General features: G+C 35.5%; 1 long non-coding RNA gene across 1 annotated transcript in view; it reads left to right on the top strand.

The window, feature by feature from the left end:
* The window catches only part of LOC308506047, a 33413-nt gene extending 6984 nt beyond the window's left edge, over window positions 1–26429 (top strand). Inside the window, exon 3 of the long non-coding RNA XR_013994651.1 lies at window positions 24496–26429. This is a non-coding gene — a long non-coding RNA (uncharacterized lncRNA). The remainder of the gene's footprint in view (window positions 1–24495) is intronic.
* The last annotated feature ends 532 nt before the right edge of the window (window positions 26430–26961 follow it).

Raw genomic sequence — 26961 nt, 5'->3', positions numbered from 1 at the left:
ACCACCCTGGTGTGTGGAATGAGCGAGTTCACCTTGGTTGCCCTTTACAGGCTCAAGCTTCTGCATGACCTGGGGAGAGAAGAGAATGAAAAACCATCCCAGTCTGTCCCATACAAATCCACCATGCCCAAGGAGTTGGGGGAATAATTTCAAAATATTTTTCCTGCTTTTCATCTGGAACAGTCTTCCTAACACTTCAATAGAAACCAAAAAAAGGCATTTTGTGTTGGTAGCAAAGACCTTCCCAAAATACACGCTTTGCCCCTAGAAAGCTGATATCTTTCCAAGACTCATAGAAACCAGTATCTTGTGTCATGTCGTACTCTGCTTTGCAGTAAAATAAAAATTGAAGCCACCAGGCAAGACACATTTCAAAAATATTGCTATCATGACATATGTGCATTATGTTGTCTCATTCTGTAAGACATAGAGATGGAGGGAATGGAAAATGAGAAAGAGCTACACAGTGAGGGAGAGCAGATCTGATTAGCAATTGATCAGCATTCTACCATGTTCCTGGGCCTTATAAAAGTAGATAGCAGCAATTACATGAGAAAAAACAGATATTTTCTTTTGTTCCCTGGAAGGCCATCATGGTACCTGGAAGTGAATTTAAGAAAAGGGTTTTTTACTTAACAAGAACATTTCTGGATATCTATGTGTTCGAGAAGATGCAGCTCTTTCTTCTAATTTTAATGAAATATTGTTTCATATGCTTTGATAAAGGTTCTGTCAAACATAACAAAATAAGAAAGAATAGTATATCCACGTGGTATTAGATTAGTCTCTTCTTAGTAGAATCCCTCTCTGTTCTGGTTTAAATAAACATACCAAGTCTCACAAAAGTCAGAATGAAGTGAAGCCTGAGATAATATACATCTCTGTATAAATTGCTGATCTGAGTGAACAGTGGGAGTCAGAGACGTGAATGATGAAAATAAGGCATCCAGCACCTAACATCCTGTTGTTACGAGAGGTGATACAGAGGACTCTAAATGTCATGGGAATGCATAGAGAGCTTGTGCCCTGAAAAGTTTCTTTTAAGTAAAAACCAGCCTCCTCAATCATGAAGAACGTCAACAGACCCCACTCTGCCTCTGTCTTTACTCTTTCCCTTTCTAGTAGCCAGTGGTTATAAAAGTAATCTTTGGTCTTCAGAGAAGGTAATTTGGGGCAAGAGAAGATATATAAGACAGGGTTTCATTTTCTCTTCTTGTAAGTGTGTGTGCAAGAAGGGAGAGAGTTAAGAGAAAAGATTAAAATTGTATCTTACATATTACATGTGCTATTCTAGTTTCCCATGTCTTCCTCATGATAAATTCTTTCTGTTTTTATGAGTTTAATGTTTTACTTGATTACAAAATCACTGTAGTCTAAGTCAGTCAATAAAAATATCTCACTCCTCCCAACTGGTTTCACACATGAAATGAATATTTTCCAGGGGGAAAAAAAATTATTTGTTTCCCTGTGAGGAAAAATTTCTTCAGAAACTTGTACACAAGAAAATATATGTTTCAGAGGTCAAACACTATCTATTGCTTTGACTTGCTGCTTGAAACAGATTTGTGTGATGCTTATTTAACAGGAACGGTATCTGGAGATAACCTGGGTCCTCAGTTGTGAGCTCAAGGTTCTAAACAATTGGCAAATGTGTGCTAACCGCTAGGCTGTAGCCAGTACATAGAGAGCAGTGCTGTGGAGTGGCCACGCTCAAGAATGCCAAGGCCTATTGCACAGTTTTTATCAAGTAAGATACCAAATTAGAGAAGAAGTGCAGAAACACCATGTCCATTTTCTTTTCTCCATTCTTGCCCAAGCTGGCCACAAAGATTGATAGTGGACAAACTAAATTTTTTCAATAAAGAACCAAATGATTTGCGTTCATAAAAGTGGTTGCTTCTAGTCAACCACTTCATGAAAATGATTGTCTCTAGCCTCGCAAAGATTGTGTATGTTCGTGTTCTGGGAAATCCCAAAATCACCAGTTGGGGTATCTTAAAAATCAGAATAAGGAATCTGAGCAGTGTTATTCATCTGAAATAAATAGGAGAAAGTTTTCACTACAGAAAGCAACATTTCTGAAAGTATTTCAAAGTTACTCACACTTACCTTAAAAGCTGAGTATATACAGTCTTAAAATATCCAAGTCCTCACTTCTTATGTTCAATTAAGGGGATAATTTTTTTTCTAGACCCAAACATTCCAATTTACTTTTAAGACAATATTACTTCACATGTAAATATAATTTCAAAGCACTTTCATGCACATTATTATTTAATTTTATCTTTTAAGAAATGTTCAATTTTATTACCAGAAAAACAATTTAATTTAATTATAATTTAGATTCATTTAACCAACTGGTAGAAGAAGAGCTGAAACAATACATCAATAAAATTCACATACAATAATCATCTTGGTCATAATAATATATTTCAACAGATCATGACCACTTACCGTGTTTTTCGTTATATTTGCTGAAGTAGGCTTTCAAATGGAACTAGAATATTCATATCTCATAAAAATTATGAGTCTTTCTTGGGAATAGAGATTAGAGATACCCCAATACTATTTATTTCTTGGTCAGCAGAGTGTTTAAATTCTATTTCTTAGGAGGTAATTTATGTTCCAGTCAATTCCTTGGAGTTCTGGCTTCTCCCAGTTATTCACTTCTACACTAGATAAAGTCCTGGCTGAAGCAAGATTTGGTTTGGCATTTGTTCTCTCTCTCTCCCTCTCTCATCGTTTCCCCAACTATAGCAGCTAATGCTTTAAATGATGAGCCCCATAAACTCATGCTCAAGTCTCACTATCTAAAAGTTTCCAGTAGCTTTGCTCTTCCTTGAAAACTTTTTGCAGAATTTCTCCCATATGACTGTGAGATAATACATGGTACCTAAAAAGCAGCAGGCAAAACCAAGAGAAAACTCACAACACCCATGCTCCATGCAAGCATGTCTGTCTGATGGGGGTTCTGAGATGTTCTTCTGTGGTCAATAAAACAGGAAGGGATGGGAGCTCTAGAGTGGCCCCTGCTTTCAAGTTCAGCAAAGCCCCAAGCTTCCTCAGCATTCCAGCTCTCTCAGTCAAACTTTGCCTCAGCCCTGAGACCTAGGCAGACCAGATAAGAAAGGAAGGCAATTAAGGCCAAGTGTTATTCCAAATTCACAGAATCAGTAAGAAATATGAATCAGCATTCAGACCGAGTGTTTCAACTTTAGGCTACTTGTTAGCTTAGACACTGCTTAACTTAGCCAAAACATGTACTTTTACTTTGATTGACAAGGGATAATATGAATTAGTATTTCAAAAGCAAAGGAGAGAGGAGCTTATTAATGCTGAAGTTCAGAAACTATGCCTGAGTCAAGTTTGTATTCCTACCCCATCCTGGCACCCCATTGAATTAAATGGCATAAGGGCAGATGTGAGAGTGGAAGCGCACAGGAACAGAAAAAAATCCACGAATTAAACTGGCTTTCAAATAAGACTGAAAGATATGTAATTCTGCTTACATATGACAAAATAAAATAGCATCAGAAGCCTGCAAAAAGTCATGCTGCCTGAGAGTACTCATCAGTTCCTCATCTTAGATGACAATTGCATCAGGATGAACTGCAGAATTTGGGGACCCAGTAGAAAATGAAACTTTGGGGCCATTGTTAAATGATCAAGAATTGCAAGACAGTGACATCAGAGTATGAACCAAGCACAGGGCCCGGTGAGACTCCACGAATCCCACACCCATCGAGGGTCCCTTGGTTGGCGTCGACTTTTCTGCATGTTACTAATTTCTGCTTCAAAAGGTCCAGATTTCAGCTCTATGTAAGGAAAACGAAATTTGCCCTATTTACAAATAGAGGAAGATGCATTGTCAAGCAGGGTTTACCCTTCAGTGGAAAGTTCACAGAGGACTGGAAGACCATCTGTGGGGACAGAGCCAGGAGGGCAGTTTCCAGGCTCTCGGCCTCACGTGGAAAGGTGCTGGCCCAGGCAGTAAATGGCCATCAACTGTTATTGGATGGCCATCAACTATGGCTAGTTGGCCGTCAGCTGTAAGCAGTGAGCTATTGGCCACTAATATAACTGCCTGGCTATGCTAGCAAAAAATGGGGGCTAGCAAGAAGATGGTGGCTGAGCTGGCAAGAGCAGATTGCAGTTAGCACAGCGGATTGCAGCTAGCAAGCGAGACTGGTGCAGGAAGGCCCCTTGTTGGTGTGCTGGCAGATGTTTGCTTCCTGTGTCTCCAACCTAGCCGCCAGAGAGATTATAGTGGTATGACTCCCCTACCTATGGCTCCGTGGGTGTTCCTTTTTGGCCTCACCATGTCCTGCATTATCATGTGGGGAGTGGGACTAGACACCCCTCATGCCACCCGGCATGACACCCCGCATGACACCATCAGTCAAAAATATTGAAAGGGAGTGATTCCTACACTAGGACAGAGCCAAGTTTGGCCTTAGAGGTCCCTTTTCATGCTACAGTTCTTGAGTCAGACAATTTTCTTTCTTTTTTTTTTCCTCCGCTTTTGTGGAAGGAGCCACTTTATACCATCCATTAATATCACCAGCAAGCACATCAAACTTCTTGACACTTTCACCTTGAAGAGATATGATAAAATCTTAGTGCCATAAAATCTTGGCATTACGGTGATTTCACATAAGTAAAAATGGCCATAGATACCTGGGCGTTATTTGCATGACTCCGCTCAGCATGGAAGAATCTTGTTACTAAACAAGACAGCCCAGGCAGCTTGATTGTCTCATTACTTCAAAATCCATGTGTCCTTAGGTGCCATGCCAAGCTTATGGTCCATCCCCTTACCCACAAAGTAGCACAACCCTCCCTTTTTGGTCGCTGTAAGTCTTCACATAACTGTGATGTCGTTAAAAAGAGAAGCTAACGTAAGAAGCTACTACAGAGGATATGAAAGTGTTGGAGCCGTAATATTGAAATGCAAATGAAGATGACGTTGCACAGTTGAAAAGCAGCTAATGCGGAATCCCATGCCTTCTTGAGTTGATCAACAAAGAAACCAGCCCACATATATATAGAAAAACTATTCAGATTCTCAACTCCGGTTGCATTCAAGGACCAAAGGGGAAAATGAAACTGCCAAGGTCGTATGCTTTTGCCTGAGTAATAGAATCATTCACAATATTAAGATCGTATATTTTTATTGAGTCCCTCTAGGCTGTTCAGCCATTTTAAATATACTTAACGTGAGTTCAATGCATTCTGCCTAGTACTGAGGTCGATATGCCTCTTTTTCCTTCCCAGCTCTCATGCAGTGGCATTTACCATTGCCATTTTGTTCATTAACTAAGGATGGCATTGGTTTCTAGCATCCTGGATTTTTGTTGAGCAAAGCAGCATAGTGTATCAAAGGCATGTCAAGAGATGTGACGTAAATGGAAATCGCAGGGTATCATAATGCAGCACAACAGGTGCACAAAATAGATGTTTAAAATGGTTTCTATTATTTGGCTTTTTTGGAATCAAATCAGAATCAAGAACAATAGTGGCCATTTCAGATAAATTACTTCTGCACATTCTTGCAGATTGAGCAGCTGTAAAGGAGGGGAGGGGGAGTTGGGGGTGCTTGCTATTTGGAAGGTGGAGGCAAATACATTTGTAATGTGTATACAGTATATTCAGTATATTAAATTTTTGCCTTTCATGTGCGATGATAAAAGTAGTTTGCTTTCCAATATTGTATGTTTCATTAGTACCATAGTTTGATAATTAAATACCACAACTCTGGAGGCAATAGCTAAGATAAAAGTTTACAGACAATCCATTATTTCTCTCAGACAGCCCTTCTGAAGAGCCCATGGAGATGCAGTTTAATGATTTAATTTCTAAAATGGGTTGTTTAATAAAATCTTGGGTGTTTATGTAGTTGTGCTCTAACGGAGAGTATCCTTTTCTGTTGTCAGGTGTGGTGTTATTAATGACAGGAGATAGGGTGAGGGGCCGGTACTCCCTTCTGTACATCATTATCCAGCTCTGCCCACTCTGGTTATTTTTCTTGCATTACAGTTACTATTTGTAATTTTTAATGTTGGGAAGGGAAAGGTTTGTTGTCTTTTTAATCCTCTCTGTTAGCACATTCTATTTTATTAGACATAATTCAGAGGGAGAGAGAGAAAGGGAGGCAGATACTGGTTAAGGGGGATATATAATTGGGTGTAGTGGGATTAAACTATTATTAGTGTACACGCCTAATGGATCCCCATAAAGAACCCATGGCAAAAGCATTAATGAGTTATGAAGGAAGAGTAGGCAAGCTGAACAGTGTTTCCATTATTATACTTATACACAAATTGTTCAGCAACCACTTTAAAGGAACACCAGATTCCTCATGCATTTAAGCAGAGAAATGTTCCTTCAGAATTGTCTGTTCTTTTTAAATCTGTAACTTCTAATTTGCAGGATCTTTCTCACATGCCAATTCTGATATTTAGTTTTGCTTCAACACCAAGCATTGAATATATATTTTAAAAAGTTACTTTGAAAAATCTAAATCTAACAGAGAAATATATACATTATATAAAAACATGGTCTCTTCTTTGATTTAAAAAAAAAAAAGAAAAAGAAAAATATGTGAACACTAATGCCCCCAGGTGATGGGAGTGTGAAATAAGGTAAAAGAAACATTATTTTTTTAGGTATAAATAAAAAGTTAAATGTGAAAATTGCAATGTGCTTTATGCCAAACTTAAAAAAGCATTACAGTCCCATCCGTTTGCTGTGGTTCTTGGTGTTGTTGACATTGCAGGTAAAAACTAAAGAGAAAGTGAAAGTGTATAGGGGCTCACAGATGCACTAGATAAACGTAAGTACTTACATGTATTTGTTGAATTTCTCTGGTTTAAGCAGGATCTGATGGGTCACTTACCCCTTATTTTGTGTAAATATGTACAGTGACTCTTTTCTTCCTTATATTTTCCCACTCTTTCTCCCTCTTACAATAAAGTGAGTTTTTCCCCTCTTAAAGTAACATAGCATAGATCTGAAGACCACAGCAAAGACAAGGCACATCATTCAGTTATTTTTGTGTCACATTTTTCAAACCTCACAGATTTTTGACAAAACTTTTATCTAAGAGAGAATTACTGTGACACTGTACTATAATTCATAGCAGTTGAGTGTTTGCAAAAATGCTTTCTCCCCAGTGAAATCATCACTCCACATAATGATGATTATTTTGAGGATTCTCTATTTTAAACTTATGGAAGAATTAGTACTTCAAGTCCTGTTCAATTGTAAAGTTTGGAATAATATTTTTTTGCCAAGCGAACGTATTTTAAAAAACAATTTACGTTCTGAGGCTGGCTGTGTTTTCTATAAATCCTCTCTATCTTTCTTCTCTGTGGAAGTCTGTCCAGCATTTGTAACTCAGAATGTATTTATAAAATATGAAGGGAACAAGGATGGTGTTTCGATGGAAAGTGAGCTCCCTTCCTAAATGGAATGTTTATGCAAGCAATTTCAGACGATCAGGTTTACAGTGAGGGGAGACACATCCAAGATCTAGGACTTTACCTTCCAAAGATGCACAGTTTCATTTTTTGATGTATCTTTTTGCTTTTATAAAATGGGTTTCGGTTCTCATACATCAGCTACTAGTCAGAGAAATGAAAAGTTCTTTGCATGAGAAGTAGTATCCTAAGGTATATGAAAACTTGGGGTTGGAAATAATTTTCACTTTTTTCCATTCGTTTTTATTGCTTTCCAAAGTGAAAACTCCATAGACTCCGAAGCCAAAGGGCCTTTTGAAAAATGCCACTTTCCGATTTCAGCCAACAGCCACAGCTGAATCGACAAGGGAGGGTTCTAACAAGACAGTTGCTTGCTGCCGGCTACAGTTCCTACTTTTGTTTCCTATGGAAACTAACACGGAGCAATTTGAAAGAGTGATTATTTTAAGGCTCCACTGTCTTTCCTGATCCAGTGTCTACAGTATTTTCACAGAAAATGGGAGCAGGAAAAGCAGGGGGAGATGTCAGACCTTGTCAGTTTCAGCTGTGGTTGTTGGCAGGGAGCTGAAAAGTCCTAGCTTTTCAAATAAGCTACAGAAATCTCTGCTCTTTTTAACTTTTAAAACAAAAATGTTAGTTGAACAGCAATTTCACCTTTACCCGTCTCTTTTCTGCCTTCTTTTTGCGTTGTGATTTTTCAGGGAGGTAAAAATGGCACAGTAGTTCATTTGGGCAGTTATGAGGGGAAATCACGCTGCCAAAACTTTGTTCCAATAAATAATCCATGAATAATGGATTCTCTCTAACCATGGGACACTGTATCTGTGAATGTGAGGGATTGGTTTATCCAATGGGTGATTTATTCGGATCCTTGGCTTTCTCTATTGTTCCCTTTCCAGTGAACATTTCTTCATTTGCAAATCTCACCTTTTAGGGGGTAGGGGTTGAAAAAAAAGGCAGGCGGTACAATAAATACCAGTTGCTCAGAAAACATAAATAATTATAGATTATAATGCTAAAACTGACAAATTAAGAATTAGCTTGCCTTTGCATAGATAAAACCTACCCTGTCCTCTAGGGCTAGCTATTTCTTTTGTATTCTCTAGTGATTTAACAGAAGACTACATTTAAATTCCACAAATTCAAAGTATTACCAATTTTTTCATCCCCCACGATGGTCAGTTCTTGTTTGTTTGGTTTTTTTGTTTGTTTGTTTGGTTCGTTTTTTTAATCACGTGGTGGTTTAAATGAGTTTAATAGCACTCTATTTTGAGAAGTCAGAAAATGTAATTTAAAAAGGAATGATGTTTTTGAATGCTTTATGTTATCATGGAAAGTGAATTCTTAGGGTTATGCTACTGATCACATCTATTATAATTGTGCATTGTCCCAATTAACTCTCCAGACAACACTTTGAGATAGTTACTATTGTCCTTATTTCACTGACGAGAAAGCTACGGCTGGGTTAAATAACTTTCCAGTGTCACACAGTGAGAGATGGATGGTGTGCAAGCCCAGCTCTTTCTGACTAGAATACATTCTTAACAATTGTGCTACATCACATTTTTTTTTTTTACCTTCACTTCCTCACACACAGGAGGAGAAAAGGTGACAAATGACATAAAATGATTGTCGGTGTAGACAAATACAACACCCTAAATTGTTAAGCTGACACATTGGAGGGCACAGGAGATCTACTCGTTATCGTGCTGCAAGGTAAATTAGGGAGAATGAAAACTGTTCACAGAAAGAGCTATAAATAGAGGTTTTGTGTGTCTTCTCGCTTTGAAGCTCCCAGCATCTCCAGCCAGCCTTCATGTCAGCAGCTTTCCACCCTGCTTCTCCCGTGAATGTGTACAAGGAAGTCAGTCTAGGTCACCAAGTTCACCACTGCTCTTTTCCAAAGCTACCTGTGCCAGAGTCTCCTCCAGAAGCTGAGGGGATGGGGAAACGCAGGAGACATGCGACCTCAGAGACATGTTCACCAAGTCCTTGGCATACAGGCATCTTGGACAAAAAAGGGAGATTCCATTTGTGTCAGGAAAAGGAATGGGCCCAGACTTTTTCTCTATTCTCCAAGGACGTGGTTCCCACCTCTGTATGTACACACACTTCGCATAAACCACATTTTTGTCTTGCTTCAGAGTTAAGAGTACATCCCATATTTAGGCTCTCTCAGCTCAAAATTGCCACTATGACTTTGATAAGGAAAAGGAGACATCCCTTCTACAAAGCAAAGTCAATGCCTTTCAAATTTAGATATCTGTAAGCTGTAACAATTGATGTAAATGCTGTATTTACAGTCTGAATGATGACCCAACACTACTTCCCCGGTGGATGAAGATGGAGACAGGAACTCAGGTATAACTAAGACATTTGTGATCTGAGGAGAAGGCCAAAGAGATGCAGCTACCTTTGGGTGGGAGAAAGGCAGAGCTACAAAATCAATTAAACTCGATGGCAAACTGGCTTTTTTTGTGTACTGTTGTGTGTACATGAACATTTTTGTCTATACTAGTTCATTTACAAAATTGAAAAGAAAAAAAAAACTCTAAAGTATGCTCTGTGTTATTGAAGCAAGAGAATTTTTTTCCCAACTTAGTTACTGAGGTAAATTGTCAACTTCCTTTTCTTCTGGAAAAAAAAAAAAGAGGAAATCTGTTCTTAAGGACTGAACTCTTATTGACTCCCATTCGATATCAATATTTTTGACATGATTTTATGTATTTCTTGATAGAATCATTTTAGACTGCTAAAATAAAACCCCAAAATTAATTTGAGTCAGCTTGCAAATTAAAAATACATAGCATTTTTCAAAGGTCAAATATCCCAAATCTTCCAAATTAAAAATATCTTAATTATTCCACAAGTCTGTACTAATCTTGTTGATAAACACTTAGATACGTACTATGTGTATATACACATATACAAACACATACACACACATACATATACTTTTTTTTTTAATTGAGAGAGGATATGTAAGTACAGACTCTAAAGCTCGAGTCCACAGTCTGGGTTTCAGTGCTCGTCCTGACACTTACTAATTGTAAGACCTTGATCAAGTTCTCTAGCCTCCTTGTAGGTTGGTTTCTTTACCTCTAAAATAGAGGAAAATAACAGCACCCTTTTCCCTGTTACATAGAAAGCACGATGTAAGTATTTGTAGACTGAATAAAATATCATTATGATGATAATTCTACTCACAACAATCTGATAATGGAATCCGCACCATTATCACAATTCTGGCTTGCATGGCTCATTCTGTCCCAGGGAGGTGACGTAGTTAAGATGGCATTTAATTGCAAGTCAGCCTGACCCTAATAGAGTCCTTGTTCTTTCCACTAAATCACATCACCATTTTTTCTTAGTTTACTCTTGTGAATGAATTTTCTTTCTATAGTGCCTAGTTATTTTTAAGACCTTTTTTTTCCCACTTAAAGGTATTCTTCAGATATTACGGATGCTAATTCTTTAATAATTACGTAGCTTATTTTTAAACATTTGTTTTTGAACTTAAATTTAATGTTGTCTTTTTTTGGGAGACAAATCAATTTTGTAGTATGTTCTTTTTTATTGTCATTAAAGAAATCTTTAAATTCCAAGTCAAAGGTATATTCTCTCATATTTTCTTCTAAAATTTTTAGTTTTATTTTTCATGTTGAAGCACTTATCCATCTGGAATATATTTTTGAAAATAATGTGAGGTAGGGATCTAATTTATCTTTTCAATCTCTTCCCCTCCTATGTTTTTCTGTACCATTTTGGTGTGTGTTACATGCTATTGAGTTGGCTCCAACTCTTGATGACCCTGTGAACGAGTGACATCCAGTGTCCTGTCCCCAACAGCCCTGCTCAGCTCCTGGAGACTCAGCCTATGGCTTCTTTTATGGAGTCCATCCATCTCATATCTGGTCTTCCTCTCTTCCTGCGGCCTTATACTTTTCCCAGTATTATTTTTTCCCAAGAACCCTGTCTTCTCATGAGTTGCCCGAAGTAGGACAGCTTCAGTTTTTTCATTTTTACCTGCAGCGATGTCTTAGGCTTCATTTGCTCTAGGGCTCACCTGTTCATCTTTCTGGTGATCCAGGGTGTAGTAGAGCTCTCTCCAGCACCATGTTTCAAATGAATCTTTTTTTTTTCCCATTAGCCTTCTTCACTGTCCAACTCTCTACATAGTAACTGAGAATACAAGGTTGTAGGTGATCTTAACCTTGCTCTCTAATGACACATCTTTGCTCTTGATGGTCTCTTCTGATTCTCACATTGCTGTCCTTCCAAGTCTAAGCGGTCTCTTGATTTCTTGGCTGCAGTCTCCATTTTCATTCATGACTGAACCAACATAAACAAACTCTTTAATAATTCCAGTGTCTTCATTATCTAAGTTAAAGTTGTGTATTTCTTCTGTAGTAACCATTTATTGACAAGTCCATTATTTCTCACCTTATTTGTCATCCCAGTTCAACATAGGGGTACTATACTGAGCTCCTATGCACACACACACACACACACACACACACACAAACACACACACACGTATATTCACATATGTTTATTGAATATATATACGGGGGTGCCAAAAATGTATACAAGTGGACACTTTGGGCAGTGTTGCTCAAGCAGTAGTTCACCATAATCAGAAGTGTCTGGACGCTGATGGCAACTACTTTGAGAACGTTTTGTAATTGCAGGAGTCAAACGTGACCTGTATTCATCTTTTGTTATCAGTATATATTGAGTATTACAATTTTAATACAGTTTTCCTTTCTTAAAATGTGTATACCTTTTTTTGGCACCATATATATTCAAGAACAGCTATAAAAATAGATATAGAATAGATATAGATGTAGAGATAGATAGAGATAGAGACATAAACTTATGTGTGTATGAGTCTGTTCCTGAGTTCTTGATTCTGTTCTAGTAGCCAATTTGTTTATCCTTCCATGAACACCACAATAATTTAGTTACTACAGCTTTATAATAAGCCTCAATACTTGTTTTTCTCCTTTCCATTATTATTCTTATATGACTTTATTGCTTTTGTCTGTATGATTTTTAATTTCCTCTTGCAGTTGTCTGCTCACTTCAGGTTCATTTTTTTTATTCCTGATGTAGCCCTTCTTCAATGATGCCTGTGAACGATAGACACTGAACCCTTGTCTGAAAATGTCTTAATTTCAACTCTAGTCTCAAATGATTATTTGTCTGCATTTGGCATTCTATACTGACAATTTAGTTATGCTCTTCCAGTCCATGTAAGGTACTTTTCTTTACTTCTGGCATGTGAGGGGTTTCCACATTAGCGCTCAGCTGCATTAAAAGAATCTCCATTAAATTATATCTAGTCTTTTTGCTACTGGGACCAGGAGGCCATTCATATTATCTCACCTACTAGAACCAGAAATCTGAGCATCCCTGTGTCAGACCTTAGCCAGGTGCCATGTCCTAAGGGGTAGCAAGGACTTTTGTCTCTATGTGCATTATATCCAACTTATGAAACAATCACTGTGTATTTTGTCCATGGCATTTCTTAACTGTGCACAGCATTCAAAGGTTAGAAGCAGAATACTTCAGGGCAAGAACACCTCTGTCCCTACCGCCAGCCCCTGTCCACACCCTCTTCATGGATCTCTGGGCACTGGTATTGTCCTTGTGTCTTGATTCAATTAGACCATTAAATCTTCAGAAGTAGGATCATATCTTACTCTACTTGCTATCTTTAAAACCAAGAACACTGACTGGCACATAGGGAAAGTATTTTGAACAGTTGCTGAATAAAGGAATAATATACAGGCAGGTAGAAGCAATAGGAATCAATTGCTTAAACCAATACAAATCAAGCAAGATTCATAAAACCCCGTGCTTCTATTTCTATTCAAAAAGTTACCTCAGATGGGGAATCTCTAACTGCTTGAGTTTAAACATGGACTTTTTGAAGAAAGATATTCAGACTAAGATACTTTGTTTGCTAAGAAGGAAAATGTCAAATTGTCCATGGACAGAGAACTGTATTTAGAGAGTGATTTGCAGCAGAAAGTCAAGTTCAGAGGAATGCAGCAGTATCAAAAAAGAGCATTTTCTAACTCTAAAGGATCACAAAATGGATTCCTACTTAGTAATCCTAATTTGATTCTCCTAGGATCTTAAATCTGAGAAGTATTATCAGCATAACAACTCTTTTATATGTATTCATATCATCTATGATATGATTGTATTGTTGTATATATCAAGAGCTCATTATTTTTTATGGCTGAATATTAGTCCACTATATGAATATACTAGATTTTGTTTATAAAACACTCTATGGATATTTGGGTTGTTTCTAGTTTTGGACTATTACAAATAAACCTGGATGAACATTCATATATACGTTTACATATGGATTAAAGTTTCCGTTGTCATTTTATTTCATGAATACCTAGCAGTGAGATGTCTGGACCATATGACAGGAGTTTGTTTACCTTGCATGCCAAGCTATTTCCCAAATAGTGCTACCATTTTACATTCTCACCAGCAGGTATGAGTGTTCTAGTTCCTCCACATATCTGATTCCTTCATCAACATGTCCGATTATCAGTGTTTTTAATTTTAGCCATTCTAACATGTTTCTAGTAGTATCTCATGATTTTAATTTGCATTCCCTAATCATTAATGATGTTGAACATTTTTTAATGTGCTTATTTTCCATCTATATATCTTCTGTGGTGAAGTGTCTATTTAAATATTTTACCCATTTAGTTGAATTTCTTGTTTTCTTACTGAGTTTTGAGAGTTTTTTATATTCTGGATGGAAGTCTTTTTTACCGAAATATATTCTGAAAATATTTTCTCTAATATGTGGCTTGTCCTTGCTTTCTAATAATAGTGTCTTTTGGAGAAAGAAAGTTTTTAATTTTGAAGTCCTATTTAAATTTATCAGGTTTTTTTGTTTGTTTGTTTTTTAGTAGATAGTTATTTTGCTGTCGTATCTATGAAATCTTCAGGCAGGTAAAGTTACAAAGATTTTTCTGTTGTGTTTGCTTTGAGAAGTTGTATAGTCTTAGGTTTTACATTTAAGTCTAATCTAAGATATATTTTGAGTTAATATTTTCACATGATGCAATTATATGGGTCAAATCTCACTTTTTGGTTATCACTATCTAACTGTTTCTGCACCATGTGTTGAAACGTGTGTGTGGTTTAGGTGCATAGAATTTTTCTTTTAGTCTTTTGGTTCAGTTAAACATATCAATGTATTTTTGCTTTGTCTTTTTGCTTTTATGCTTAGAAAACCCTTCTCCAACCAGATGTCAAATAAATTACATTTTCTCCAGGGACTTTTAAATTTCTTCTTCATCTCTTTTTTAAATCCATGTTTTAGTCCAACTGGAATACATTGTGGTAAATGTTGAGATTATACATATAGATGTATACAATTTAAATATGTGTATATATATATATATATATATATATATCATCTCAATGTTTACCATAATATATTCCAATATGTATAGATTATGTATATATGTATATATTATGTGTATAGATGGATGATGTATGTATATATATGTATATGTATATGTGTGTATACATGTATATATGCATATGTGTATGTATATATGTATAAAGGTATGCATATATGTATGTATGCATAATTTAATTAACTATAATGCTAAAAGATTCCTTACATTAAAATGGTTCCAACTGGTTTCAAAGGTTCCATGGAAAAAGTAAAGCTGAAGGAACAAGAGGAATATAAAAGTTTCGTTTAGGATGAGGTGGAGCTGAGACATGAGGCATCACTACATAAACAAGATGTAAAAATTGTAACATAATATCAAATATAAATTTGATGCTAATACATTTGGAAATATTGAAGAATCTAAGAAAATATAAAATGACAAAATTGGCTGAAAATTTGACAAACTGAATATAACAATAAACGTAGAAGAAATTGGAGTCGTTTTCAAAGAATTATCTCCATGGAAGGCTGTAGGTCCAAATAGTGTTATGGGTGAATTCTCTCAAAAAATTCAAAGACATTTCATGGTGTATAAACTGAACCAGAGCATAGAAAAAGATGAAAGTTTTCCTGGTTACATTTGCAAAGCTCACACAAAAAACGAAACTATAGTCTAATCTCAGTTGTGCATATAGATGTAAAAAATTCTAAACCGTATTAGCAGATCAAATCAATTAAATCTAGGAACACAGAGGAAAATTAATATGCCATACCCAGTTGGACTTTATTCTAGAATGTCATGGGTGGCTCATTTTGGGAAATCTATTAATATTAAATCAATAGAGGAAAATTATATGATTACCACAAAACATCCCCAAAGATCTGTTTTTAAAACATTTTTCGTTTTGAGAGAACTGTAGACTCACACACAGTTGGAAGAAATAATACAGAATAATAACATGGAAATAATACACCCAGTTTCCACAGTGTAGCATCTTACATAACTGTAGTACAAAATCATAACCAAGAATTGTATGTTCATGAGATCTATCGACGTTATTCAGATTGCACCCATTTGCCTACACTCATTTATGTGTGTTTAGTTCTACGCAATTTTATTACAAGTATAGATTCACATGACTACCACCATAGTCAAGATACAGAACAGTTCTGCCATAAGGGCTCCTTATGTTACCTGTTATAACCACAGTCACCTTTCATTGTAACCACTAATTTGTGCTCTATTTCTAGGTTTTGTCATTTCATTTTCAAGAATATTATGTAACTAGAATCATATAGTATGTAACCTTTCTGAGAGTGATTTTTTTCACTTAGTATAATGACCTTGAGATTTATCCAAGTCGTTGCACATATCAATAGTTTGTTGCATTTTTATTGCTGAGCATTATTCCACGGTATGGGCGTACCACAGTTTTGTTTGTTTTTTAAACCGTTCACTGGTTGAAGCACTTACAGGTTGTTTCTAGTTTGGGGTTATTATGAATACAGTTGCTATCAAAACTTATGTACAGGTTTTTCTGTAAACATAAGCTTTTATTTCTCTCAAGATAAATGCCTCATTTTATCCCAAAAATTTTCTTTAAAAAAGAGTGCAATTGTCGGGTCATATGGTATGTATGCTCCATTTTACAATCAAATGCCATATTCATTTTCATTTCACATTCCCATTAGCAATATTTGAATTCTCCAGTTTATCTGCATCCTCACTGACATTAGGTGATATCACTATATTTTTTTAATTTTAGCTATTCTTTTAGGTGTATAGTAATATCTCCTTGTGGTTTCAATTTGCATTTCCCTAATCACTAATGATATTGAACATCTTTTCATGTGCTTATTTGCCATCTGTACATCCTCTTCAGTGAAATGTCTATTCATGTCTTTTGCTCATTTTCTAATTGGATTCTTTGTTTGCAAATATTTTCTACCAGTCTGTAGCTTGTCTTTTCATTATCTTAACAGGGTATTTGCAGAGCAAAAGTTTTATTTTTTAATGAAGTCCTTTAGCAATTTCTCCTTTTCTGATTTGTGCTATTGGGGTCATGTCCAAGAACTCTTTGGCAAGCCTTAGATCCTAAAGGTTTTCTCCTGTGTTTTTTTCTTAAAGGTTTTACACTTTTACTACATTTAAATTTGTGATCCATTTTGAGTTCATTTTTATATAGATGTTTGATGTTTGTGGTTTTGTTTAGTTTGTTTTGTTATCGTATATGGCTGTCCAATTGCTCCAGCATCATTTATTGAAAAAGCTACCTTTCCTTTATCGAATTTATTTTATGCCTTTGTCAAAAATCAGGTAGGCATATTTGTGTAGGATAAATTCTGATTCTCTACTTTGAACCACTTTTATGGGGCTATTCCAATGCCACACTGTCTTGAATTACTATAAAGTGAGACTTCCCATGTTATTTTTCTTCAGAATTCTTTCTAGCTATTTTAGGGCCTGTGCTTTTCTGTGTCTATAACTCCAAAAAAATATTGCTGGGAATTTGATAGGAATTGCATTAAACCCATAGATCAATTTGGGAAGAACTCGTATCTTTACTTTGTTGAGTCTTCTAATCCATGAATACGATATGTCTGTTCATTTAGTTAGATCTCCTTTGATTTCCTTCATTAGTAGTAGACTATATATACTAAGTATTTTATTTTCTTTGGCACAATTACAATTATATTTTGTTTTCAGTGTAGGTTTGTACTGGTCTGTTGGTAGTTTGTAAATTGATTTTTCTGTGTTGATCTTATATCCTACAACATTCCTGAAATCACTTATTAGTTCTAGGAGTTATTTATATGATGTCTTGGGATTGTATATGTAGACAATAAAGTTATAATGTTAACTACAAATAGGGATAGTTTTTCCTTTTAGGTATGCATGTGCTTTATTTCTTATTGCTCTGGTAGAACTTGTAGCACTATGTTGAATATGAGTGATGAAGGCAGATATTCTTCATTGTTCCTGATCTCAGGAGGAAGAATTCAGTTTTTCACTGCTAAGTATTATACTAGATATGTATCATTTGCAGGTGACCTTTATCAAATTGAAGTTTCCTTCTGTTCCTGTTTTTACCAGAGTTTTTATTATGAATGAGAATTGGAATCTGTCAAGTAAATCCCTTGCGTTAAATCTCTTGCTGCATTAATTGATACAATCATATCATTTTTATTTTTAACTTGTTGATATGGTAAATTGCATTACTTGATTTTCAAATGTTGAGCCAACCTTGCATACCTGGAAGAAACCCCATTTGTAAAGAGTGTATAATATCTTTCTATACGTTACTGGGTTTAATTTACTAATAATATCTTGTTGAGGATATTTATGACTAAGTTCATAAGAGATATTGGTCTGTATTTTCTCTTTCTTTTGCCCCCTTTTTGTCTAGTATTGGTATCAGATATTGATACTAGTTTCATAAAGTGAGTTGAGAAGTGTTCTTTCCTCTGCTATTTTCTGAAAAATATTGTGTAGAATTGGTGCTACTTTTTCATTAAATTTGGTAGAATTCTCCAGTGACAGCACCTGAGCTTGAAGACTTCTTTTTGGGGGAAATTTTTATATACAAATTCAAAATTCTTTAATGGTTTATGACTATTCAGATTGTTTATTTCATTTTAGTTGAGTTTTGGTAGTTTGTGGTTTTGAGGAATTAGTCCATTCTTCTAAGTTGCTGAAATTATGAGCATAAGGTTTTATATAGTAGTCCCTATTTTCCTTTTAATGGCTGAAGAATTTGTAGTAATATCTTCTGTTTCATTCCTGATGTTAGTGATGTTTGTCTTCTCTCTTTTTATCTTTGTCAGTCTTGCTAAAGGTTTCCCAATTTTATTGATTTTTCCCCAAGGAATCCAGGTTTGTTTCATTGTTTTTATCTGTTGTTTTTGTTTTAATTTCATTAACTTCTGCTCTTGCCTTTATTATTTCCTTCTTTCTGCTTGCATTGTGATGTTTGCTCTTTATTATATAGATTCTTGACATAGGAAATTAGATTATTAATTTGAGACCTTTCCTCTTTTTAATATAAATATTTTGTGCTATGAATTATCCTCTCAGTGATGCTTTAGCTGTATCCCACATATCTTGATATGTTGTATTTCCTTTTCACTGAGTTTGTATCTTTTTAAATTTCTTTAACACTTTCTCTTTTACCTATGGTTTATTTAGAAGCTATTTAATTTCCAAGTGTTTGGAGATTTTTCTGTTGTCTTTCCTGGTTTGATTACACAATTGTCAGAAAACATGTCGCACATGATTTTATTAAAAAATAGATTAGCTAGATTTGTTTTATGGCCCAGAATACAGTTTATATTGTTAAATATGGATTCTCGACATATTTTCCTTTTGGTTGATTGTTTTGTTCAGTTCTTCTATACCCTTCCTGGCTTTCTGTGTAGTAGTTCTGTTAATTACTGAGAATAATGGATAAAGGCCGGAACTACAATCGTTGATTTCTCTGTTTCCCTTTTTAGCTCTATCAGTTTTGCTTCTCTGTGTTTTGAAGCTTCATATAATTCATGTAATCCCATATTAAAGACCATTCTTCCTTCTTTGTGGATTAATCCTTTTATCATTTTGTAATGTCCCTCTTTGTCTCTAGTAATTATCTTTGCTCTGAAATCTACTTTATTGTACTAGCATAGTCACTCCTTTTTTTAAAATTAGTGTTTGCACGGCATGTCTTTTAAGATAAATATTGATATGATGGGACTTATGCCTGAAATTGTATTGTTTGTTTTTCTCAGGTTTTTATTCCTCTGTTTCTCTTTTCTTGCCTTTCTGGGGGATACTTGCACATTTTTCAGAATTCCACCCTGATTTATTTATAGTGTTTTTGAGTATATCACTTTGTATAGTTTTCTTAGTGATTATTCTATCAAATATCAGTTTTTTAAATGTCATACTAAAGTGAAATTCAAAGGCTACTTTCCTAACATAATAAAAAATATCTGAAAATAATTAAAATGAGACATCACAGCAAAATATGAAAAGCGTCCCTTTAAAGTGATGGCAATGCAGAACACGTTATTATCGTTAGCACTGAATTTTTTTTGAAACTTCTAGCTAGTGCAATAAGACAAGAAAATAAATGAAAGAGGTCATTCATTTATGGAAGAGTCAAATTTATCTTTTTTTCCTTATATTCTTATCATTTGACTGACTTCTAGAAAACTGATAAAAGAAATTCAAATTTGTGAATTGATATTTCAGTTATGTGACTAGCTATAATATAAATACAGTGAAAAATCTAGTAAAAAGTATAAAATTCACAGGAGAAAAAAACGTCCTAAATATAAACTTATAAATATGATTCTGTTTTTAAATTCTCAAAACTTGACTAGCTTAAAATAAAATCCAAAAGGACTTGGGACACAATATGATTTTGAATAAAAACTAAATATTTGCAGACAACTTAATACTTCCAAAATCAAATAAGATACTTACTTTGATTTCAATAATATTTTTAACCAGACAAAATTATTCTACAGTAAGTAATGTGTGAGAATGGCAAAGACAATTCAGAAATAGCAAAATAAAGTGCATTTGACCTACCTATGACTTAAATGCCTTAAAAGGTTGCAATAATTAAAAGAGTGTGATATTGTTACTAAAATATCCAGGCAGATTAAAGATACGAAATAAAACTCCAGAAATAAAACATAAAACACTCAAATAGTATGCATATCACAAGAGCTATATTTCAAAACAGTGGGAGATCTTACCAGTTAATTAAATTTTTCAAGGCAGTTGTTATAAAATGGTACATTGTATTTTACATAAATTTACTTTTCTTTGAGTCTGCGAATAAATGGGTTTCTTCATTTTTGTTGTTGTTGTTGTTGTTTCTTTCTTAAAAAAACTAGCTAGAGATTGTAAATAACATTTTTCTTTTTAAAAACATCAGACTCATCAAATCTGCTTTTATAATGGTAGTTTCTTTCTCTTTGCTCCTGGTTTATTTTTGTTTTGCTCTTATTTTTCTAACTTAATATAAATGATTAACTTTTATTACTCTATTCACTCTAGTTAAATATCAAAAGTTTTTTAAACTACAAATGTTTGTCTAACGAGAACTGTGGCAACATCCCATATGTTTTGATATATGTGAGTTTTCTTTGTAATTATTTATTAAATATACTGTAGCCACCATTCCTACTGCAACTTTGTTAAGCACTATGTATATCCCTTTTTATTTGGTAAAAAAGATAAGATTTTATGAATATTTGTTGGTGTTTTTATTATTAATTTCTAGTTTTATTGCTCTGATGTCAGAGAATGTATGAGAGAATTTCTATTTTCTGGACTTTATTGAGGTTGGCTTTGTAAATAATATAACCATTTAAATTATCCATAGCTATTTCATATGAGTAGTATAATTGTATATTTTTTACATCACATCAAATTGATTTCATGATTTGGATTTTAAATGTCCATTAATTTTTGCCTATTAGTTGCTAACCACTCATAAAAGTATATCAAAATCTGTCATTTCTGTTGATTTTCTGTCAATTGTTATTTTACTTCCAATAACATTTGTTTATATAGTTTGATGCTGTGTAATTATGTACATCAACTTTCCTGAGCAGTATCTTCTATGGTGGTTATATTCTTAATTTTTAAAAAACGGAAAATGTCCCTTTTGCAAGAGTGGTCATGTGATGATCTCTGCTTGGCTGGATATGTGAAACTCTGTGCCGGGACAATGTCAGACCAGTTCGGGTTCCTCCCTTGAGAATGTGGAAAACAGAAAGAATTGGGCCGGCCATGGGCATAGGGACTCAGAAGCAAAGTCATGGTGTAGGGAGAACGCGACCAGGATAGCCACAGGTAATTTGTGTAGTCCAAGTCTTGTGGGGACAGAAACCACATGTCAGTAAAAGGTGCTTCTCAGAGGAAAAGGGAAGGACAACAGGACATGGCCAAGGGGAAACAGGGGCACTAGGAAGACACTGGTCCTCACAGATTCCTTGCTCCCCGGCTGCCTTTAAGTTCCAGTTTGCCCACGGCCAGGTGCCCCAATTTCACACTGTGGCATCCAGCAAATGCTCTGTTTCGTCCCAACCCAATAACATTTTAAAAACTGGCATTAAAAAAATGTCCATCTTGGTTTTGCCATACACGCATGCTTGTTTGCCTTCAAATGTGCTTTGTCTGATATTAATAGGAACCATTAGCTCATTTTCATCTATTATCATTAAGTGATATGCTTGGTCCCTCTTTGTTATAATGATATGTTCTTTTTATTTACTTTTTAACTTTTTTTTTCTTTTTCTCTTCTTGGAAATGTGAACTATGATCTATTTGATCATTTTTTTTCTAGCAATTTTGAAGGTATGAATCCTGTTTTAATTGTACTACTAGATGTCTTTAAGCGTATTTTTGACCTTGGGGTCCTGCTGTTGACTCCATCGAGCATCAAGGAATGCTTCAAACCTGCTGCTCTGCTGCTTGATGCAGCCATGCCTGAGCTCCATGTTGTTATTCAAAGTTGGAAAAACAGATTCTGAGTACTCTCCATCTTGTTTATGACCTACTTTTCCCTTTCAAGCTGGTACTATCAGTTTTCTCACATAATCTCTACTTTTATCTTATTAAAGCACATTTCTTGCTCTGGAAGGAAAAGTGAGAGTTTTCTCTTGGTATCTTCTTTGAATCTAGCCCAGCTGCACCATATCTAGTGGAATTTCTGAAAACTTCTGTAATACCCCCTTAATTTTCAGTACCCCACCTCCAGTCTTTATATATCTTTGCTCATCTTAATTGAAATCTGTGGAATAAGAGTTTGTTTAGACTCCAGATGGCTGCTTACTACCTAGCTAAGATTGATTCTTGAGGCTGTGTGTGGGGTATATTGTGGAGGGAGGCAAACTTTGGAGTTTATAAAACAATAAATCACTTTTTGGGCTTTAAAAAATTTTTCAATTTCTCATATTCTGAAACATCTTATTTAAATAAATAAATAAATGTAAATTATAAGAACAACCTAAGATTTTGGATTTAGTATCCTAAATGTATATGTGATGGGTTAATCTTCATGTTTTTAAGCCTACTATTTAAATCCATTAAAGGATTTTTTTTTTTAAGGTAAAATGAGCTACCATGAAAAATATTAAGTTTCACAGTTGGGTCAAGAATAGTATCTTAAATAATCACAATTATAATTTAATAAATGTAATTTTACATATTCTCTTGAATTTCTCTAGCATAAATGATCAAATCTCCTTACCCAGCTTGTTATTTTTAGGTTTCTTTTAAAAAGAATAAATACAGAGAGTGCTAAAAAAATGTACATACATTTTAAGAAAGGACAAAACTGTATTAAAATTACACTGATGGTAACCACTTTGAGCACCTCTTGTAATTGCAGAAGTCAAACGTGACTTGTATTCATCTTTTGTTATTGCTATATATTGAGTATTACAATTTTAATAGTTATTTCCTTTCTTAAAATGTGTATACCTTTTTTTGGCACCCTCTGTATATCTTAGCCTGCAAACTTCTCTATCTTGGAATCTATCTGTGTATTTTACAATGGCATGCATCTTGCCTCTCAAGAAAGACTGCTGTAGTTGTGTCTTCAATATAATAACTCTGTTGTAAAGAGTTTTATCATCCTGACAGTTTCTTTCATGCAGGTCAAAATGTGGCATACAACTTTTCCTCTGGTCTGTAAATTTTATTCTGAAAAGATGAAAGTTATTTGAGCTCTTTTTAAGATAATGCTCATCTTTTCCCTTGCCTTACCCTGTTTTCTAACCCCAAATAACAAAACATCAAAACAGCACCTAACAAAGTAGTTTATGTTCCTATCTTCATACCTTTAATTGAAGTCTAATTTATAGTTTTAGTACAAGGCTTTTGAATTGTAAAGGTTAGGAATTTGTTTGAAAACTTCAGTCTGATTGAAAGTTGATTTTTCTATGATTAATTTGCTCTCCAATGGTATGCACAAAATAATAGAATCATAGCAAACTTTGTAAGGAAACTTAGGGGTCATTTTGTCAAACTACCTTATTTATAGATGAGAAAGTTTGGCCCAGAAAAGTTCTATGATTTGTATAATGAAAGAATCATAATATCAGTAGCATTTGTGTTTTCCAAGCAAAACAGGATGAAGGCAGAAAGTTGAATTGGTTCCCTGAATAATTCAGATCAACAGAAACTGAAGTATCTGATGTCCAAAATCCCGATTATGTTTGTCTTCAAGTATCAGGACAAACTTCATTTGTCATTTCTCTTAACCACACTATTTGTAAGCTTTCTGATTAAACAGTCAATGATGACTACTTAAAGATAAGAAATTCAATTCTCATTCTAGTTCACATCTATTGACCATTATTATGTGGACACTGAGCTAAACGTTTTACATACCTAATGTCACAACTATCCTCTAAGTAAAACAATATCATTATTCCTGTTTTACTAAGTAAAACTGAGCTCTTATGTGTGAGAATTACTTTGCTCAAGTTTCTACATCTAGTAAGAAAGTTTGACATTGAAAAAAAAAAAAAAAAAACGCACAAGTCCTGACTCTGACTCCAAATTGTATCCACCAGGTTCTCAGCACACCTTTGTTGGTGAAAGGTTTGTGAGGACACTTTTCCTGCTCCAGTGAGATTCCTTGTTCTCCCCTTACATGGCGGTGTTGGTCTAGTCCCCACATCTTCCTCTGTGCACCTTGTCTCATGCCTATACCTGGCCCTCTCTTCAGAAGCTGCCCTTGGGCTCTTGGCGTCCGCTAGCCAAAGTCTGACAGAGTGGGAATGTGACGCCTTCGTCAGCACATCTCCGGCTCCAACTGAGACTGCCACTGACTGAAACGACTCCCTTGCCAGGCTTCCTCCCCTGCCCTGTCCTGCTGCCCCATTCCCTCACCAGTCTCTCCTCAGAGCCCCTTCTCTGCACATTATTTGCATAGGACTCCTCATTTTCCACATGCTTCTGGAGCTCCTGATCTCAGATGCTCTTCATTTCATCCCAGGTGATCTGAAAATATCAACTCTGCTGCAAAGTGTCACAACCAAAGCCCTTCGTTTTAAATTTTTCACTGTGCTCCTCTGTTACGTATCAGAGACGCTTTCCATATCACAAAGGAGTGGTTTGGGAGGAACTTACATTCTTCTTGGAACTCCAAACAAGGAGGTCTCGTTAGACAAAAGGTTTCACAGAAATGATTGCATATTTTCCCTTTTCAGCTTTTAAAACATTCCATCCTCTGACTTTCCATGGTGATGCTAAGCACCAATGAGAGGTACGTCCAGCTTCACCGGAGATCTATACAACGGATATGCATTGTTTTTCCATGTTTTCCCCAGGCTGGCCTTGCCCGGTGGGCAAAGCCCCTCCCAGGGTCTGTATTGTGAAGCCTCCTGTTGAGCAAGTACCCGAGCATGTGTGCCTATGTCGACCCACGCTATGGGCTGCCGTGAGCTGAGTAAACCTGACTGTGACCCTCCCTGCTTACCACGCTTCGCTAGTTGCCCCACCTCTGGGGGAAGAACATACTGTATTTGCTGTGTAATGCTCACTTTTTGTGAAAAATGCCCCAATTTGTGAGGGAAAATGCCCCAATTTGTGAGGGAAAATAAGGATGTGCATTATACATGGGTAATACTAATTCTGTATCTATATAAATGTTTTTAATTCTTTTATTTATGCTTATGAGTTAAAAGTGTTGCTCTAGAAATCAATAATGATATCCATATGCAAAATAATGCCCTGGAACATGATAACCAGTTTTGTTGAACTTAGGAGGAACTTGCAACGACGAAGAGTTCTTGGACTTCTATAATGTGTAAATATCGTAAATTTGTTACTGGTACATAAAATTTCCTGTACTTTGTATCTGTTCTTGTGTTCTGTAATTGTTACATAAAATTTCTTGTATCATAATGTTTAAAAATAAATGCTAAAATTGCTTTATAACACACACAAAAAATAAGTACCTAAATGTAAACAAATAAAAATTTGAGTTAAAAACTTAAAACAAAATATTTTTTCCCTAAAAGTTTGAGCCAAAAGTGTGGGTGCACATTATACACGGAATATACAGTATTTTGTTAGCTCCATTAATTATTCTCCCTTTAGTCCTCTGAGGCTATCTGCATCTCCTACGTGCTCTGCCTTGTATTCCGTCTGCCTTCCGGAATGTGGACAATGAGTGTCCACATTTCCCCAACTCAACATCACACTACCTTTGCTTCAAGGTGAATCTAGACACAGCTACTATCACAAAGGTTAATTTAGTCTTCTTCCAGAATTCTGCAAGAAATTCCTCTCCCCTCCCGACAGAATTGAGGCAAGAGCAATATCCTCACGTTTGACTCAGCCAAATGGCTGAGCATCGTTTAAAATCGGTCAGTCTGGTGACAAATGATAAAATCTGGATGAATGTTACCTTTTCAAATAAACATTTTTGGTCATAGACTTTAGGACTCATTTCCTTGAAACCATGTTTTTCTCTTTTAGGGAGAAAATTCTTCCAATAGAAGAATACTATTCACCCAGTTAGAATCTGTGTGGGTTTGTAACCCGCACGGTTATACACAGGCAGGCATAGATGGACTACAAGCTTCAGAAGGGAACTTGCATAATCATCCGCTGGCCCAGCCCTTGCTTTCTGGAGGACGAAGCAGTCTCAGAGAAGTAAATAGACTCTTGAGGTCCACTTTTTCTTATGACATGTGTCATTGAGGCATTGAAAAAAGAAACCTATGCAAACAGTGGAGAATAGACCGCCACAGTTTTTCTTTGAACTCACTATGGTGTCGTCTACACCACGGAATCAGTGCAGCTGTGTCCAAGGGCTAATGGGCCCGATTCTAAGTCAGAAGTCAGAATATCTCCCTGTGTGATCGTGTTGGTATGACTGTGGGTTTCAAAGGAAATTGTTCAATCATGTATCATATAGAAGCTCAATTTAAATTCCAATTCTCTTTATTTCACCAAGGGAATAAAACTATGAGTAGGAGGATCGACACCTAAGACTCCTTTTTCACTGACATTCAGTCAGCTCTCATGAA

The sequence above is a fragment of the Rhinolophus hipposideros genome (genome assembly GCF_964194185.1).
Source record: "Rhinolophus hipposideros genome assembly, chromosome: 12".
Classification (NCBI taxonomy): Eukaryota; Metazoa; Chordata; class Mammalia; order Chiroptera; family Rhinolophidae; genus Rhinolophus; species Rhinolophus hipposideros.
Note: the sequence above shows the minus strand (reverse complement) of the source record. Positions and strands in the feature narration are given on the sequence as shown.